Genomic DNA, 18,481 nt, shown 5'->3' on the forward strand with positions numbered 1-18,481 from the left:
ACAATCAAAATACACTTGGCATTGACACACATAAAAATATATGTAGACATAACTATCAACCCCCTGCATGGGACAGACACTTTAAGTCAAATGAAGTATTTATATTTTTTGCAAACCTTAATGCATGTGTTTTGCTTTTTGTATGAATAAAGAATAAAAAATGTAAGCTGCGTATAGAAAAGACGGAGTATATATCTATTATCTATATGTTTGTATTGAGGATGTTTGTATTGTTGGGGATTAAACCACTACCTTATCTTCACTTGCCCTGGAAAGGCAAAAATACCTTGAAGGAAGCAAGGTGAGATTGGAAAGTTGAAAAAAGGTAAATTGCTCAGAGTTGTGGCATACTCTGAAATAAGAGTGGATATTTTTCTGTAGCTTAATAATGGTAATGATAAATTAATAATATTACTTAATGTTATTGAGTGCTTATTATGTACCAAGTATGATTTTAAGGAATTTACATGCATTAACACATTTAATTCTCTTATTAACCCCATGAGGAAAGCACCATTTCTCCCACTTGACAGATGGGGAAATGAGGCACAGAGTAGTTAAGTAACTTTAACTTGCCCAAGATCACCCTGCTAATGAGTTGTAGAACAGGGACTCAGTGACATCAGTTATAACCTGCAGGCTTAAATATCTTTTCAGACACATAAGATATACAAGAAATAATAACAACGAGAACAGGCTAGGGTATATTCAAACGTTAAATGATGTAGACAAGTTATAAGGGCTACAGGAGTTGAGAAGAGGTTAAGTGAGAGCTAGAGTAGTCAGGACAGGTGTCTTAGGAGGAGGGCTCTTGATCTGGCCTTAAGGGCATATAATAATAATGCCAGTAATAGCTACTGTTTGTTGTGTTCTTACTATGCATTACATATGTTATCTCATTTAGTTCTTAAATCAGTCTAATGAGAAGCCTTGTGTGTGTGTACGAAGAACCTGAGACTCAGAAAAGATGTGACTTGCTCAAGGTCATAAAGATGAGTAGTTGGTAGAGCCATTATTAGAACCCAGCCCTGCCTTCTCTTTTACCCTGCTTAGGTAGGAGAGGGGTCCCGTCTTTCACTCATTCATTGTTTTATTCATTCATCCATTCATCTATCTGGCACTCAAAAGCTCTATGTTAAACATTGTCAGTCATTAAAAATATGTGTGCCATAGGCCTTCCCATGAGATAATTGAAAGAGTTGTGGGTTAGAACACAAAATATTTGTTAGGTAAAACAACAAAAGAATAATCACGTAGAGACACATGAACAATTGAAAGAGATGGTTGTCACACTTTATGACATATTGAAGTAATAGAACAACAAATGAGCTAATGTAGAATAGAACTTACTAGTTTCTCTCGGAAGGAGGTATTTTTGGAAATGGATGTATCGAAAATAATAGAAATGGGTAAATAGTGTTATTGACGTAAGGGAAATGGCAGGATAAAAAGCAGAAAAATAAGTATATTTAAAAAAGCTGTTGGAACGTTACAATCAAATCGGGCAGTTTTAGAATTACCTTATGTTTTTATTTATAAATGGAACCATACTCTGCTTTAAGTTCTAAACTCAGTGAAACCCTGTGAAGAGTAAGGGAACTGATGAGGGTGAAGTTTCAAGAAAACCCTTTATACCTCCCTCCCTCTTTCTCTTTGAATTGATATTTTGTTAAATTCAAGTGGAGAACACTTATAGTCACTTAAAATGAAGAAACCAAGGGAGAAAGAAGTTTATAATTCTACACAAAGTCTCAGGGGTGATTTAAGTAACTTTGCTGTTAAGTGGCAGAGCTGTTGTTGGACCCAGGACATTTTCACTCTGAAGTTGGTCATTGTCGCTGTCCTTTTTATAGTGTAACAGCACCATGTTCCTCTTTCTGCCAAGAAAGCTTCAAAGGCCTTTCCTTGGGATTTATATTAGCTTGAGTCTGATTTGAAAGTTTGAGAATGGGGCTACATGAAAAGTATTTCCTTTGTGGCTGTTTCATCTGGTTTGGTCACTTACCGCCTCATTCTGTCACTTCTTTTTTAGTTCCCTGTCTCTGTCCTCTCTCTGTCCTGCTGCCTGATTAATCTTTCTGAAGCTCCACTGTCATCCTTTCACTGCCCAGCTAAAAACCTTCAGAGACATCTCTTATCTGCTCACTCAAGTTCTCACTCTCCTCCAGCTTTCCAAGGCCCTTGAGAGTCAGCTTCTACTCTCTTTGCTTCATTTCAAACCCTTGGATCCCCCAGTCCCTCATCTGTTTGCCCACTTTCTACCTATTTTTGAATTCTTCTACCTTGGAAATCTCTGCTCAATTTTGTCCTCCTTCTCCATGAATTCTTCAGGACTCAGCTCAAAGTGATTTGATTACTTTATTCCCTCGTGCAACATTCTTCAAGCCTGACTTTCTGAGGCTTTTATTATCCAAAAATCAATCCCTTGCCATGCTCTACCCTTAGATTTTAGATGACTGTGAGAGTGGTCATTGTATCGTTTCTGTTGTTTCTATAACATTTAGTGGAGTGCCTTTTGCATAGTAGCTCTGTAGCAAATACTTGTTGACTTATTATCTGCCATTTATTTGGTAGCTTAATATACTGAAGGGAATAACCTTTCTTATGTTCATTGCTTCTGCTTTAAAAAAATTATAGAATATTTTTGGTGAATGCTTAACTTCTTAATTCATATTTTCATTTTTAAAGGTATATGCTTTTATTTTATCACCAATCTAATATACATTTACTAATATAAATTCAATGATATACATATTAAATGACCTCCAGTCCCACTCTATAGTTATAATCACTTTTAATGGCCTGGCATGTATCTTTTCAGACCTTTTTATATGTTTACAGATATATAAACTTTTAGGTATATAATTGGGATCATTTTGTATAAATTGCTTCTATAGATAACCTTTTCCTTTTTTTAAAAAATATTTTTTAAATGTTTTACTTACTTCTGAGAGAGAGAGAGAGAGAGAGAGACAGCGTGAGCAGGGGAGGGGAAGAGAGAGAGGGAGATACAGAATCTGGAGCAGGCTTTGGGCTCTGAGCTGTCAGCACAGAGCCCAATGCGGGGCTCGAACCCATGAACCGTGAGATCATGACCTGAGCTGAGGTTGGACGCTTAACCAACTGAGCCACCCAGGTGCCCCTATAGATGACCTTTTAGTCAGTAACTGTGGTCTCTTTTTTTAGTGAGTACATAATCCACGTGTGGATGAGCTGTAACTTAACCGAGATTCTCTTTAATTCTTTCATTGGTACATTTTTGCAAGAGCTTCTGTTTGCTATTTGACTATAGTTTGTAATGAAGCAGTGCTGCAGTATCATATTTCTTTCTTTGTATTGGAACTTGATTTAAATTATTTATTTTCCCCTAACGTCTTTTTAAGCACCCTTATCCATTTTAATCCTTTTAGCTATAATATGTTCTTTGAGTAAATGTCAAGAAAACAGCCACAGCAAAACTAATTCTGTGCATCAAAGTATGGCTTCCTTTAGTGAAATAAGTGCTTTGTAAAGTTTTGGATACAGATGGAAAATGACATGCAAAATATTTTGAGTTTTTTTTCAAATGTTATATCACTGTGTGATTTGAAAGCAATCCTAGCTGAGGATTTCTTGATTCTCTTTGAATGTCACTCATCTCATTAAAGCTGCTCTGTGGATTTGAATATTAGTCAGCCAAAGAAGTGAGATTTATGAAGACCTGGCATGATGTTTTGTTGGAAACAAACTAAAATAGGCAGAAGGTAGCCATTTTTGAATAGCTCCCTAATAAGTTGTTTGCAGGAGAAAAATGATTACGTTTTACATTTGTAATGTTCTTTAAAGTTATAAAAACATCTCTGATACTTAGAGGAACTGTGTATGGTAAGTTTATTTTAAATTTTGTCATTTCCATTTTACAAATGAGAAAACAGACTCGAGGAAGTTGTTAAAGTAACATGATTTTTAAGTGGCAGGGCTGGGATTAGGATGCAGCACCTCTACGTTTAAGCCTGATCCTGTTAAATGAGGTATCAGAGCAAATGATAATCCCTTGACTCCACTACAGTGAATCAGGTGGGTACTTGTATTCTGCAATGGTTGAGACACTCTGAAGCAAATTCTGGAATGGGTCTATGGCTTTTGTGAGAGGGTATATTTACTTGAAGGTGTGCTGGAGGCCAGTTTAGTCCTGGATTCTTGCATCTTTTTGAACTGTTCTTCATTAACAAACCCCTGAACAAGCCATATAATGCTGTTCTTGGAGATGCCACCAGAATCTTAGACTCCCTTGAGACTGGTGTCCAAACCCAGGGTGAGGTTAGAACCAGTCCAAAGAATGGGACTAGGGGACTTTGAGAGCACTCTGTGGGAAGCCAGTATCTCTGAGGAGACTTCCAACAAAGAATTTAAAAGCTTTTTTATATGTAGACATTCATTAGCTATCACAGTGCACCCAGTGGAAGGGGAGAGGAGTCTGTTTCATTTACTATGAGCAGGCCATAGTGAGTAGGCAGAGAGCTGGAAATAGTGCATGAGCTTTTTGGTCCTGATAGTCACTAAACCGTGCACAGTTTTTAAAAAAACTTTGTAATTGCCTTTGAGATAAATCTTTACGTGTCTTTCAGTGCTTTAATAGGTATTGTGTTTTCATCTGGGTGCTTATTTCCTTGCAATTGTTGAAAAACCAGATTGTGGAATTATTTGCCTGGCCATTATGAATCCCTTTGGAAGAGTAGACTCAGGTTAAATCCAGTGAGATCTAGATTCAAAAGGAACTACAGGCCAGGCTTAGCCAAGTTAAAATCCATAGGTGAAAGTAAACATGTAACCCAAAACAGTTACAAAAATAAATGGTATTGTTCCATAGACCATTTGTAGAAGCAAATGAATGGCACCCCAGTCTAAAGGTCAGGAGTTTCAACAACTTGCAGCAGAAAACTTACACTTATTAAATGTCTTCACTAGGGGTTTTTGTGTTAGTAAATGACTGAGGTCTTTTGTTTCTTCTGTTTCCTCATGGCAATAAAGTTGAAATTTAGCAAGCTTTCAAAATGAAATTTCTCGTAGAAGGTATAACCACAGGTTTTAAGTTTTCATCACCTAAATGTGGAACAGAATGATTGAAAACTTGGGGGGAGGGGAAAAGAGTTGAGGATACATGTGGTGTGTATCAAGAATCAGTATAAATCAGGAAGGTGTGGTAAGGGGGATTTCCTGTGTTACAGAACTGCTGAAATAGCCCCCCCCCCCATCGTACATTCCAAGTGAAGGTGCTGGCCTTTTCTGACACCTTGCAGAGAAGGTTTATCCCTTACCTGACACACTGTAGTTTCCTTGAAGCTTCAATCAACAGTTTGCTGCTAGGAAAAACTCATCCTGGGGATAATGCATTCTTTGATTGTGTCCTTTCTTTGGTGCTTCATGAGTTTGGCAGGTACCTGCCCATAGGGTGAGGCCAGACTAGTACATTTGAGCCTGTTTTTTTATTCCTTCTCCAAGACAATTCATTTTTCAGGTTTCCAGGTATGATGATAATAACTACCAATTACTGACTACTTACATTCCAAATACTGGGCTAAAAGCTTTTCAAAGGTGATCAGATTTTTTTCTTCACAACCCCATGAAGCAGGTATTCTTAATTGTCCAATTTCATAGAAACCTACTGATGTTAGTCAGTGGTTCCCAATTCTGGCTTCACATTAGAATTTACCAAGAGAGCTTCAAAAAGATATTGGGCCCTAGACTGGTGAAATCAATCCTTGAGGTTAGGCTGAGGAATTGTGATTTTTAAAAAATCTCTGCAGGTTCTTCTAAAGTGCACACTGTAGTAGGAACCTCTAGGTGAAGTGATTTGCCTAAGGTACCCGAGATAGTCTGTTGTAGAGTTCAAATCTAGACAGTCTGACTCTAGAGCCCAGGCATAGCCAGCTTTACTGTAGTGATGCCTAAATTCTATATGCATGCAAATCACCTGGATCTAGTTAAAAGTAAGATTCTGCATTTTTAAGAAACTCCTAGGTCTTGCCTATGCTGCTAATTTGGGGAGCATACTTGGAGTAGCAAGGTTTTGCTACTAGTTACTAATATTAATAACTATGGTATAATATATAATACCATAAATAATATAGTAACTTTTAATAACTATGGTATGGTAGATTTGGAACTTCAAGTCTGACAAAACTAGTTGTTGAGGCATTTTCATCTGTGAGGTAGGAATATGGGGTGTAATTGCTAAGTTGCTTAGCTTTCAAAACCCTTTCCTCCTCTTTTTTAAGGAGGCTGAAACAGGTTTAGATAGATGAGAAATTATAAGAAATCCTTGAATTTTCATTAAATGCTCATTCAATAAACATTTTTTTTAAAAGTATCTACTACATACCAGCATTGCAGTATGCTCTCCCAAAGGATACAAAAGTGGATGGGATATAGATACAAAAGTTCTAATAGAACTTACACTTAGCAGGAAAAAATGACATATACAATAGATAGTGATCTGTAGAAACATGAATAGATAAATTACAGAGGAATAGGCAGTAAGCTTTACCTGAAGTACTTGGGGACAGCTTCATACGTGTCACCAGACAGATTTACTGTTATTTCTGATTATTGTAAATGTTTATAAGAGTGTAGGTTATTAAGACCATTGCTGAGATTTCTTAAGTTTGTTCTGTATTACAGAGTGGTGTAATTTTGACATTAAGGGTCCAGGTGATTCTCATCAATCACATGCATAAAAAAATGGAGGTTAAATGTATTTTCTAATGGAACTAGTGTCAGTGACATCATCAATTTACTGAGCTCTTCCAAGATGCTATATGAGCATTGTCTCATTTAACCTTCTTAAAATACTGTTTCATTGAGATATAATTTACATTCAGTATGATTCACATTTAAAGTATATACTTTACTGACTTTTAATATATTCATAGGGTTGTGCAACCATCACTACAATCAATATAAGAACATTTTCATCACTCCAGAAGGAAACCTTGCACTGCTTAGTTATCTCCCCCAGATTCTCCCCTTCCCTAATCAAGGCAACCTCTAATATACCTTCTGTCTCTATGGGTTTGCCTATTTTGGATATTTCATATGAACAGAATTGTACAATATATGGTTCTTTGGGACTTATTTCTTTAACTTAGCATGTTTTCAAAGTTTATCCTTATGTAGCTATATTGGTACCTCATTTGTTTTTATTGTTATATAATATCTCACTATATGGATGTATCACATTTTATTTATTCCTAAAAGTGTTTTCTTTTAGTTCATGAGTATAATGAAGCCTTTTTGATGCAATGCCAACTGTCTTTTTTTTTTATGCCTTTGGTATTTCTCACTTTTCATTTGGTCTTACTGTTGGTCTTACTGTTCTAGGCCTTCTATGAAAATGGTAACCTTTTACTTAGTGTTAGTGCCCTAATTTCTTTGAAAGAAAGAGAATAAGCAGTTCTTGAGCACTTACCCTCTGCAAGGCACTTTTATTTTACATCTCATTAAATCCTCAAAGCAACCTTACTAGGCAGATTTTCCAAATACCATCATTTAAAGAAGGAGAGATTGAAGTTCAGGGAGATTTAGTAACTTGTCTAAGTTTACAACTAGAATTTGACAGAGTCAGAGCTGATGATTCGAAAATCTGTATTTTTTTCAATACATGGTTGCTCCCAATCCATTTTAGAATCTCATAATATCTAGTTCAGTGATGAGTAAATAGTGGATGGCCAAAACACTTATTTATGTGTATTGGATTCTTGTTTTAACACACTTGTACAACATTTAAAAGCTAGAGAGGGACTAATGATCCTTTGACTATAAAGTAATGGTGCCTAAGGACTCACTCCACACTTCATCTTAGAGTAGACCTCTGTCTCATGTATGTCTGCCATTGAATGTATGGTGGTATTTTAAAAATAACAGTATTTTAGTGGGCCTGAGCATAGTATATGCTTAATAATATCTGTTGAAAGAATAATGAATGGATTAGGTTGTGGTGTTCTGGAACCCATTAAAATGGAAAACAAGTCTTTAATTCATGTAACTTGAGGGTCATTGTGTTTCTAGGAATTGTTTCTGGATTTGCATTTGCAATCCCCATTGACCAAAAGAGCCCTGGAGTCTAAAGAGAATCTACAAGTCTAATGTATTAAAATATTCACATGTAGAAAATAGAGGTCTGTGGAGCTGCAGCTTGCATTTGAAGAAGGAGCCCTTACATCTTGAGAGTCTTGCTATTTTAGAGCTAGCTTGTTTATTCAAAAGGAAAAAAAATACAGGGAACAACTAAAAATTTTAGACAAAAGCTAAAAAGACAACTTTTAGTAATTGGATATAAACTGAATCCCTGGATTCAGTTCCCAGCCTGGCAGCTGATTTCCTACACTACTTGCAGTACTTCCTACACTGGCTTGCTCCCCCAGTGTTCTCATTTGCTGTATGAATACAGAAAAGAGGTGTGGTAAGGGCATGGAAGTGAGCACTGTGAAACCTTAATGACATTGGTAGGCTGATGAGTTACCACCATGGAGACCAGTGTCATGCTTATCTTCTGACAGTCTTGGTTTCATTTGGGAACCAGTTGTAAAAGGCTTTCCTTGAGAATTGAAGTTTGATTGGGGTTTGGGATTAGATTGTGAAAGACAATCTGATAGTAAACTGATAGTAAATCTGATAGTAAACTTGAGAGTTAAGGAGTTGGATTTTATCCTTTAGACAATAGAGAATCAAGGAAGGATTGTAAGTAGAAAAATTATGTGTGGTATTTTAGGGAGATTTATCTTATGATTCCTCATAGCATAGAATAAAAACAGCAGTAGGTTGCTAGCTGCAGAGGGACCAGTGAGAGGCTGGTAAAGCTAGCCAAGAGTGAGATAAGAACAGATTACATTAATGAAGCAGCAGTGGGAAAGAAAAAAAAAATAGGGAGTCATTACAAAGGAAAAATGGACAAGACAGGGTAATTGATTTGATACGGAATAGTATCCTTTGCAATTAATTTGTGCTCCAGTTCTAACATGAAAGGGAGAGTTTTTTTTTTGTTTTTTGTTTTTTTTTGATTCACTGGGATCAAACCATGCTATAAACTGAGGGATTAATAGCATCAGTATCAGTCAACTTAAGTTTTTAAAATTTAGTGAGTGCAGAGCAGGTTTTTGGCTTTGTGAGTTCAAACTGAAATAATCCCCCTTTCAACTATTTATTTATTTACTTATTTAGTCTGATTCTTATAACCAAATGCAAATAAAGCCAAATTGGATAATTGACGATGGGGTTAAAAAAATGTTTTCCAAGTATTAGTACATGGACAGAAAACACTTTTATATTTTGGCCTTTCTTAGATATTTGTGACATATCTATGTGATAGATAAGTATGAAAATAGTGAACACATAGGGAGAAAATTTTTTTTCCTGTAGCTAATCTGCACTGTTAAACCTGTCCTGTTGTGCTACAGTTGTATGCTCTTGCTTATAAATAGGGACTAGGCAAGTGAGTGGATGGGCCAGTTCTACTTTTTCATCATCATTATCTTCATCATCATCGTCATCATGGTTATCATCTGTGCTATTTATTACTAATGACTTTTATTAAATACTTAATTTGAGTCAGATGTTGTACCCACATGATGCCTACTATTTTACTTAATTTCCATAGCCATCTTATGAGGTGGAGGTAACATTTTTATTATTGCACAGATGAGGAACCTCAGGCTCAGGGATTTTAAATAACCTGCTCAAGATTATACAGCTAGTAGATGGCAGAAGTAGGACAGGAATTCAAATCACTTTGGCCCCAGTGCTCTTATGTCTAGTAAAATATTTCCAAACACCTCCAACAGTTACATAGGGAGCATCAATATTAGAGCTAAAAATGAAAAGTGTAATAACTTTGTAACTCCTAAAGAAAATCTGATTAGAATCAGAGGCAAGGAATTATGTACAAAATGTTTGATACCAGACTTCTAGGTGCCCCTTACTTTGTTACACACTGAACACATTTTTTTTTTTTTAAATATTTTTATTTATTTCTAGGAGAGAGAGACAGCGTGAGCAGGGGAGGGTCAGAGAGAGAAGGAGTCACAGACTGAAACAGGCTCCAGGCTCTGAGCTGGCAGTCAGCACAGAGCCCGACACGGGGCTCGAACCCACAAACCGTGAGATCATGACCTAAGCGAAAGTCGGAAGCTTAACCGACTAAGCCACCCAGGCACCCCATACACACTGAACACATTTTAACAAATCAGTGACTAATAGTAATGAGTCATTATCTGCTCAGGTAGGATTGTTTTTTAATTGTGGTAAAAAAACACATAACATAAAATTTACTATCTTACAATTAATATATGAATATATGAATGTAAAGTTGCAAGATACAGAATCAACACACAAAAATTAGTTGTGTTTCTGTACACTAGCAATGAACTATATGAAAGGAAATCAAGAAGACAATCCCATTTACAATAGCATCAAAGAATAAAATACTTAGGAACAAAGTTAACTAAAAAGATCAAAGACTGAAAGCTACAAAACATTGATGAAATAAATTAAAGAGGACACAGGTAAATGGAAAGACATCCTGTGTTTATGGATTGGAAGATTTAATTTTGTTAAAATGTCCATATTACCCCAAGTGACCTAAAGAATGAATGTAATCCCTATCAAATCCCAATGGTACTTTGACATCTATTTCTATACTGAAATAGATAAAACAGTCCTAAAGTTCGTTTGGAACCAAAAGGGACTCTGAATAGCCAGAAAGAAAAGTAAAACTTTTAATTTAAATTTAATTTAATATTGGGGCTGGTCCATGAGAATTTTTTTTCTATCTTTGTCTTTAAATATTTTTTAATGTTTTATTTATTTCTGAGAGAGAGAGAGAGATACAGTGTGAGCAGGGGAGGGTCAGAGAGAGAGAGGGAGACACAGAATCTGAAGCAGCCTCCAGGCTCTGAGCTAGCTGCCAGCACAGAGCCCCACACAGGGCTTGAACCCACAAGCCATGAGATCATGACTTGAGCCAAAGTTAGATGCTTAACTGACTGAGCCACCCAGGTACCTCTCCCTCTTGGTCTTTAAAAGGAGAGCTATATTTGAAACACACTGCCAGGGAATGCTGTCGATATTCTACTCTGTTTTCTCTTGTTCTGTCACAGCAGCATGTCATTTTCTGTGTTTAGAGATCGAAACAATGGACTGTCAACTTTTTGACAGTCTGTTAGTAAAAAGTTTTGACCGCATCCACAAATTTTGTTGGTGAATGTATTTATTTATAAATTATATGTTTATATTATTATATTCATTATAATTTATCCCCAAAATATAAATTATAACATATTAAAAAGATACGTAGATGTTACCTTATTTTCTCCTCATATCCCTAGTGTAAACACAGATCACTGGTATAGAAGACAGGGTGTTAGGCTAAGATTCATGACTGAGTTGTATTCCTGGCTCTGTTGCCTTGGCCAAATAACTTATTCTTTCTGGGTCTCTGTTCTTAAAACTTGAATTTTATAGGTTGTTTTTCTGTAAACAAGTTATGCTTTTCTTACGGTTAGTCTACACTTGGTACATGCTAATTGTAGAAGTCAGAACATTTAAAATAATTCTTGCTGATATTACCCATATTTTATTTGTGATAGGTTAACTCTGTAACTTTTTTAGCAAAGGATGTCCTGATGATCCTGAATGTCTGTGAACTAAAATTTGTCAAATATATTTGTGAAACGTTAGGTTAAAACAAATTAATTTTTTAGGAGCTTTAAATATACTAACATGCTGTGTAAATCTCCAAAAGAGGGTTAAAGTTTATGTTTCATGGTATCAGAGTTCCACAAAGCATGCTTTGAGAAACCCTGGGTCTGAGGTTTTTTTTGGTTCTTGTTTTAGTTTTTTGGCACCAGTATGATAGAGCAATTAAGGACATTGGCTTTAGAGTCAGCTCAGGTCTATATTTGAACTCTATCTGTATGATCTTTGACAGGTCATTTTATCTTCCTAGGTCTTAGTTTTTAATTTAATTTAATTTTTAATTTTATTATTTTACTTTAAATATACACAATTTTGTTTGTCAATTATACATCAGTAAAGCTGAGAAAAAACATTTTTCCAGGTGTACTACAGATACCACATCAAAAATAGGTCTTAGTTTTTATATCTATAAAACAGAAGTAATGAATGGCTAATACTTATTGAGCACTTCATGTAGTCTTCACAGAAATTATGTGAACTAGATTCTCTCATTCTCTCTACAGATGTGGCAACTAAGGAACAAAAATGTTAATGTAACTTCTCCAAGGTTATTTAGCTTATAGGTGGTGAAGTAAAGAAAAATCTAATTCAGGTAGTCTGACTCTAGAATCTGTACTTTAAAAATTTTTTAAAAAAATGTTTATTGTTGAGAGAGAGCATGAGCAAGCAGGAGAAGGGCAGAGAAAGAGGGAGACAGAATCTGAAGTGGACTTCAGGCTCTGAGCTGAAGGGCCCGATATGGGGCTCGAACTCACAAACTGCAAGATCATGACCTGAGCGAAAGTCGGATGCTTAACTGACTGAGCCCCCCAGGCGCCCCTAGAACCTGTACAAAGTATTACTACATACTGCCACATTGTGTTTTGTGGAAAAAAATAATATTATATATGTCATGAAATGACACATTAAATGACATGTGTAAAGTATTATAGTGTCCAATGCATAGTAGATACTTAACAAATTATACTTATTCTCTTCATTTAGACGAGTCATTAAATGATTGCCTCATAAAGTTGATATGTGGCAGGAAAGACTCTATACTGAATTGAGTCAGAAAAACTCCATTAGGGAGGCAGACAGTGGAGCATTAGTCTGGGCTAGTTCTCAGAAGGTTGAAGGGACTCTGCTTCCTAAGCTGGCCAGATTATGTCTTGGGTCCCCTGTGACTAAGAGGACAGTAAGAACTCTCCATCAGGTGGTGTGGTCGATTAATTCAGAAGAAGGCAAGACATTCTAGGATATTTCAGGGGTCTTCTTCTATCTCAAAAAGGACCCATATGAGATGCACTATTCCCTTCAGAGCCACAATTAGAGCTCATTCAGAATATTATGTTCTACATAAGCAAATATAAACAGACAAACAAAGGCAATAGAAAAAATCATGCTTGACATGGAACTGTACTATGCAGTCAATTTCTTTCAGTACAATAACTTTGATACTTTCCAATTTAGGGTTAAGCTGCAGTTTTCATGGGGGTCTGATGTCATTTTATGTATAGCCCCCACTATGCAATCATTAAACTTTGCAGCAGAGAGCACTTTATTAGAATTTCCACACAATGACAAAACCACCTGAGTGATTTCATGCTCTTTAATGAGGCCTTCTCGTCTCCTTTCAATTATGGGGTCCTTTTCTCCTCAGTTATGTACTCTGATGTGTAGAAAAGGAGAGAAAGCTAGGTGTCTCTGCCTTTTGGGGAAATGTGGGGTCTTCCATTTAAACTTGCTCTCATGTGTGTTCTGCTGTCTTGGCCTATTTATGTAAATATAAGAAGCCAGAAGCCAGTGAAAATAAAACTCATGAAGCTATCCATGAGACATGGCAGAAGTAGCTGTGTTGGATGATAAACAAGCTCAGCTGCAGGAAGATCTGTGGTCTGATATTCATTACTGAAAAACACTCATTGGATGGACAGTCTGTCCAGAGGAGTTAATTAATTTTAAGAGTTCTCTGTCCTCTTAGAAATATACCATTCCAGATTGGCTGAAAACATGTTTACTTTGAACATTCATCAGTAATTCTGGGTCAGCCACCCCACAGCTTGGTTTGCTTTGGTGCCAGCTGCATGTGGCAGCAAAGTTAATTAAATGTCTCTTGTGTTACAAGGGGGAAAAGTCACGTGGGAGAATAAGACTCTTGCAGAGAGAAGGAAGTGTGAAATTTCCAGTTCTCGTGATTGGGAGACAGTGAGCACAGACTAGTCTGTATGAATCCGTAAGGAATTCAGGAGCTTTTTCCAAGGATAGCTTCTCATCTCTGCAAATAAATTTCCATTTGGATATTCTAAAAATATTTAAACAAATTATTTCATTTGTCCAAAGACTCTTTTTTTCCTATCCCGGATTTACCCTGCCTTTCAAGTTCTGTTTGTGTGCTGCCTTCCTTCATTCCCAGTCTTTCTCTTATTGCAGTGACTATATTAATAACTCTTTATACCTGAAGTTCCAAAGCACAGGAACGTAATATTTGTGCTGTTTTCCATTGTATTATGCAATTTGCTGGTGTTTTATTTATTTATTTATTTTATATTTATTTTTTATTTATTTCTAGGAGAGAGAGAGACAGCATGAGCAGGGGAGGGTCAGAGAGAGAGGGAGACACAGACTCTGAAATAGGCTCCAGGCTCTGAGCTGACAGTCAGCACAGAGCCCGACGCGGGGCTCAAACCCACGAACCGCGAGATCATGACCTTAGCGAAAGTCGGACGCCTAACCGACTATGCCACCCAGGCGCCCCAATTTGCTGGTGTTTTAAATGTGTTAATAGTTCTCTCAATTAAATTTAGGTGAGGAATTACCTTGTGAGTGGGTAGAACAAATGACAGCCTTTGCAAATGACTTTGTAAAGAAGTTTACTCTTCCATCTCCTCCCCATCCCTTTTTTTGATCCACATTATTTAGGTAAGTTTGTCAATTTTTAAGTATATAATTGGATGAGTTTTGACAAAGATATTCATTTAACTACTACCACAATTATGACTTGGAAATGTCCTATACATTTCTATATTGTGATGTAGAAAATTTCTCAACAAGTTTATTCTTGCTCCTTTATAGGCAACCCCTCATCTTCTAGGAGCTACTGATCTGCTTTTTGTCACTAGAGTTTTATACTTAAATGAAATCATGCAATAGATAGCCTTATACCATTGGGCTTCTTTCACTTAGTATAACACTTTGGCGATTCATCAGTGTTGTTGCATGTATTGGTAACTTGTTTCTTTGTGTTGGTAAGTAGTTTACATTGAATGAATATACTATAGTTTGCTTATCCATTTGCTACCTGATGGAAATTGTGTTCTTTCTAGTTTTTGGCTATTATGAATAAAAGTGTTTTGAAAATTCCTATCTTTGCCTGGACATATGTTTTTATTTCTTTGAGATAAATGCCTGAGAGTGGAATGGCTGGATACTGTGTGGTGAATATATGTTTAACCACTTAAGAAATTGATAGTAGGTAACATTTATTGAGTACTTACTATGTGATAGGCAATGTGCTACGCATAAAAGAAAGTTTTTAATTTTGATGAAGTCCAACTTATCTTTAAAAAAACATTTTAGGGTGTCTGGATGGCTTAGTCAGTTAAGTGTCCAACTTTGGCCAGGTAATGATCTCATGGTTCAGGAGTTCGAGCCACACTTCAGGCTCTGTGCTGACAGCTCAGAGCCTGGAGCCTGCTTCAGATTCTCGGTCTTTCTCTCTCTCTGCCCCTCCCCCACTCATGTTCTATCTCCACTCTCTCTCAGAAAATGAATAAACATTAAAAAAATAAAAAAATTTGTGTTTTGTGTTCTAGGGTTTACAAAATACATTTTAAATGATCAGAATCTACTTTTAAATAATATTATAGGTTCGTACATAGTCTAAGTATCATACTTCTCCGTCCCATTCCTCATGCCATCAATAACATAATTTAGTTTTAACATGCTAGACACAAAATTCATTACTGTGTTTGCTTGAATAATTCAGCTATCTCTTAAAGTAAAAATAAGAAAAATATTTTATCTTCATTTATTCCATTTCTGACTGTGTTCAGTGTGTTTTTACATCCAAGTTTCTGACTTGTCTCATATTCCTTCTGCCTGAAGACTCTCTTTTAACATTTCTTAAGGAGAAATTCATTCATTCCTTGCCAACAATGAATTTGTTTGCCTGAGAAAGTATTTCTCCTTTAGTTTTGAAAGATGTTTTTGCATACTGTAGAATTCTGGTTAGACCTTTTTCCCCCCTTTTACTACTTTAAAGGTGTCACTCTATTTTCTTCCATGCTTTCTGATGAGAAGCTTGCTATGATTCTTATTTTTGTTCCTTTGTAGGCAGTGTATCTTTTTTCTCTGAATACTTTCATGATTTTATCTTTGGTGTTTAGCATTTTGACTTTGATATGCGTGTGTGTGTGTGTGTGTGTGTGTACGCAAGCGTCAACATGTGCACCCTTGGTTGTTGTTGATATTTACCATGTAATTTATCTGAGTTTATTGGATCTGGTCATGGTTTGTTATCTGTCACTAATTTTGGAAAATTCTTAGCCGTTATTAATTTAGCCCTGTTGTCCCTTTCTTTGCCTTTCAGGATTCCAGTTATGCATAAATCATTTGATATTTCTCTTCTGCTCTTGGATTCTCTGTTCTGTTTTTTTTTTTCACTCTTTTTTTTTTTTTGCATTTTCTTTAGGTAATCTTTATTTGGCCAGTCCTCTCCTGGTTGCTTGCATTGTTTCTGACAAAAAGTTTGCTATCTTTTGGAGACTATACACACACACACACACACACACACACACACAATTTTTTTCTCTTCATCTCTGGTTTTCACCAGTTTGAAGATGATGTGCTTTGGTGTAGTGTTCTTCCTGTTTCCTCTTCTTGAGTTTGTCTAAGTTGTAGTTTTCATCTAATTCAGAAGTGTTGACCATTATATTTTCAAGTATTTTTTCCTGTTCTTCTCCTCCTTTTTGACAACAATTATTCATGTCTTAGGCTGCTTCGTATTGTCTGATGGTTCAGTGATGCTCTGTTTCTTTTCATTCTTTTTTCCTCTCTATATCTCTCATTTTAAATAGTTCCTACTGTTATGTATTTAATTTCATTAATATTTTCTTCTACAGTGTCTAAATGATGTTAATTTGATCAAATATAATTTTGTTTCATTTATTACTTTTTTGCTTTTAGAAATTCAGTTTGATTTTTTCTCTTTTTCACTCTTGTACATTCTGTTCTTGAACATAGAGAATATATTTTTAATAGTTTTTAATAAAGTCTTTGGTTACTACTTTCATCATTATCATTTCTGTGTCTGTTTATATTATTGATTTTCTTCTGTTTATGGGTCATATTTCATGCTTCCTTGTTTGCCTAGGAATTTTTAATTGGATGTCAGACATTTTGAGTTTTACATTTTTGGATGCTGGATATTCTGCATTCCTGTAAATATTTTTTTGTCTTTTTGGGTGGTGGATTTAAGTTTTCTGGAATCAATTTGATTTTTTTCTAGGCTCTCTTTTAAGCTCAGAAACTGTCTTTAGTCTGTGGCTAATTTAGCCTCTCTATTGAAGCAGTACCTTTCTAACGCAATACCTTTCTATATCCATACCCTTTTTACTTGATGTCTTGTTTATTTTGAGGTCTTTGTAGTCTAGCTGGCCAGAACATGAGCTATTCCTGGTTCTGTGTGAACTGTGGTGATTGTTTCACTTACTTTTTTCTTGCCTTTGTAGTTTTCTCACAAATGGCTGGTCATTGTCTAACACTGTCAGATGACTCCAGTGTAGGTTTCTGGAGCTGTTTGTGTCCTCTCTGTACTCTGTTCTGTAAATTCTAATTGCTTTGGCCTCTCTTAACTCTGAATCCTGTCTCTTCAAATCAGCAAGACTGCTGAGTTCTGTTTGGGTTCCCCCTCCTTGTACTATAGCCTGAAAGCTCTGTCTAGGTAGTAAGATGGTATGGCTTCACAGGGCTCACTTTGTTTTCCCTTTCTCAGGGATCACTGTCCTGAACTTTCTGTTTTCCTATGTCTGTAGCCATTTTTTTGTGTATTGAGGTCCTTTTTAAAGTTATCTAAGGTAGGAGGGTTAATCTGGTTCCTATTATTCCATCATGACTGGATGCTGCAATTTGTGATGTGATTTTAAATTTCCCTGAATTCTGTCCTCAAATATCTTCCTTAATTGCTTTTCAGAGTGCTTATAATTTTACCATTAAACAATCACTGATTTGGATCTTTTGGTATTTGAATATTCTATTAAGATGCAAAACTGCCCCATGGGAAAGGAAGCATAATAGCACAAATAGCTTGCCAGATATTTACAGGGTATCTGAAAGCATAGAAATGTTATAGAACTAGAACTCTGGGTACCTGGGTTTAGCCTGGGATCTATCACAAAGTACATGTGAACACTTGGCTCAAGTTATTTAACTTGTCTGGGCCCCATTTTATTATTTGTAAAATATAAGGGAGGTGGAATGAGTGATTAGTTGAAATAGAAGATTAGTTGGCCTCTGGTTGAAAGAAGTGGGCCTGTGCTTCACTCCTCAAGGGACTTACGTATATAGTTGGAGAAGCACAACTAAATTTTCTTAAAAATCCAGCAAATTGTACAGTACAATATAGTAGAATATTATCTATGAAAGTCCAGATATGTTAACCTAATTAATATATGTTTTGAAAGAATAAGATAAGGTTTTATGGTAAAGATGAAACTAAAGTATTCCTTGGAGGATGGTGTTTTTGGATAATCCAAAGGGGAGAAAAGTAAGG

General features: G+C 36.0%; 1 protein-coding gene across 3 annotated transcripts in view; it reads left to right on the forward strand.

The window, feature by feature from the left end:
- Nucleotides 1–18,481, forward strand: part of HPSE2 (heparanase 2 (inactive)) — a 608,936-nt gene that overhangs the window by 11,326 nt on the left and 579,129 nt on the right. The window lies entirely within an intron of this gene.

Source organism: Crocuta crocuta, unplaced genomic scaffold (genome assembly GCF_008692635.1).
Source record: "Crocuta crocuta isolate KB4526 unplaced genomic scaffold, BGI_CrCroc_1.0 scaffold170, whole genome shotgun sequence".
NCBI lineage: Eukaryota > Metazoa > Chordata > Mammalia > Carnivora > Hyaenidae > Crocuta > Crocuta crocuta.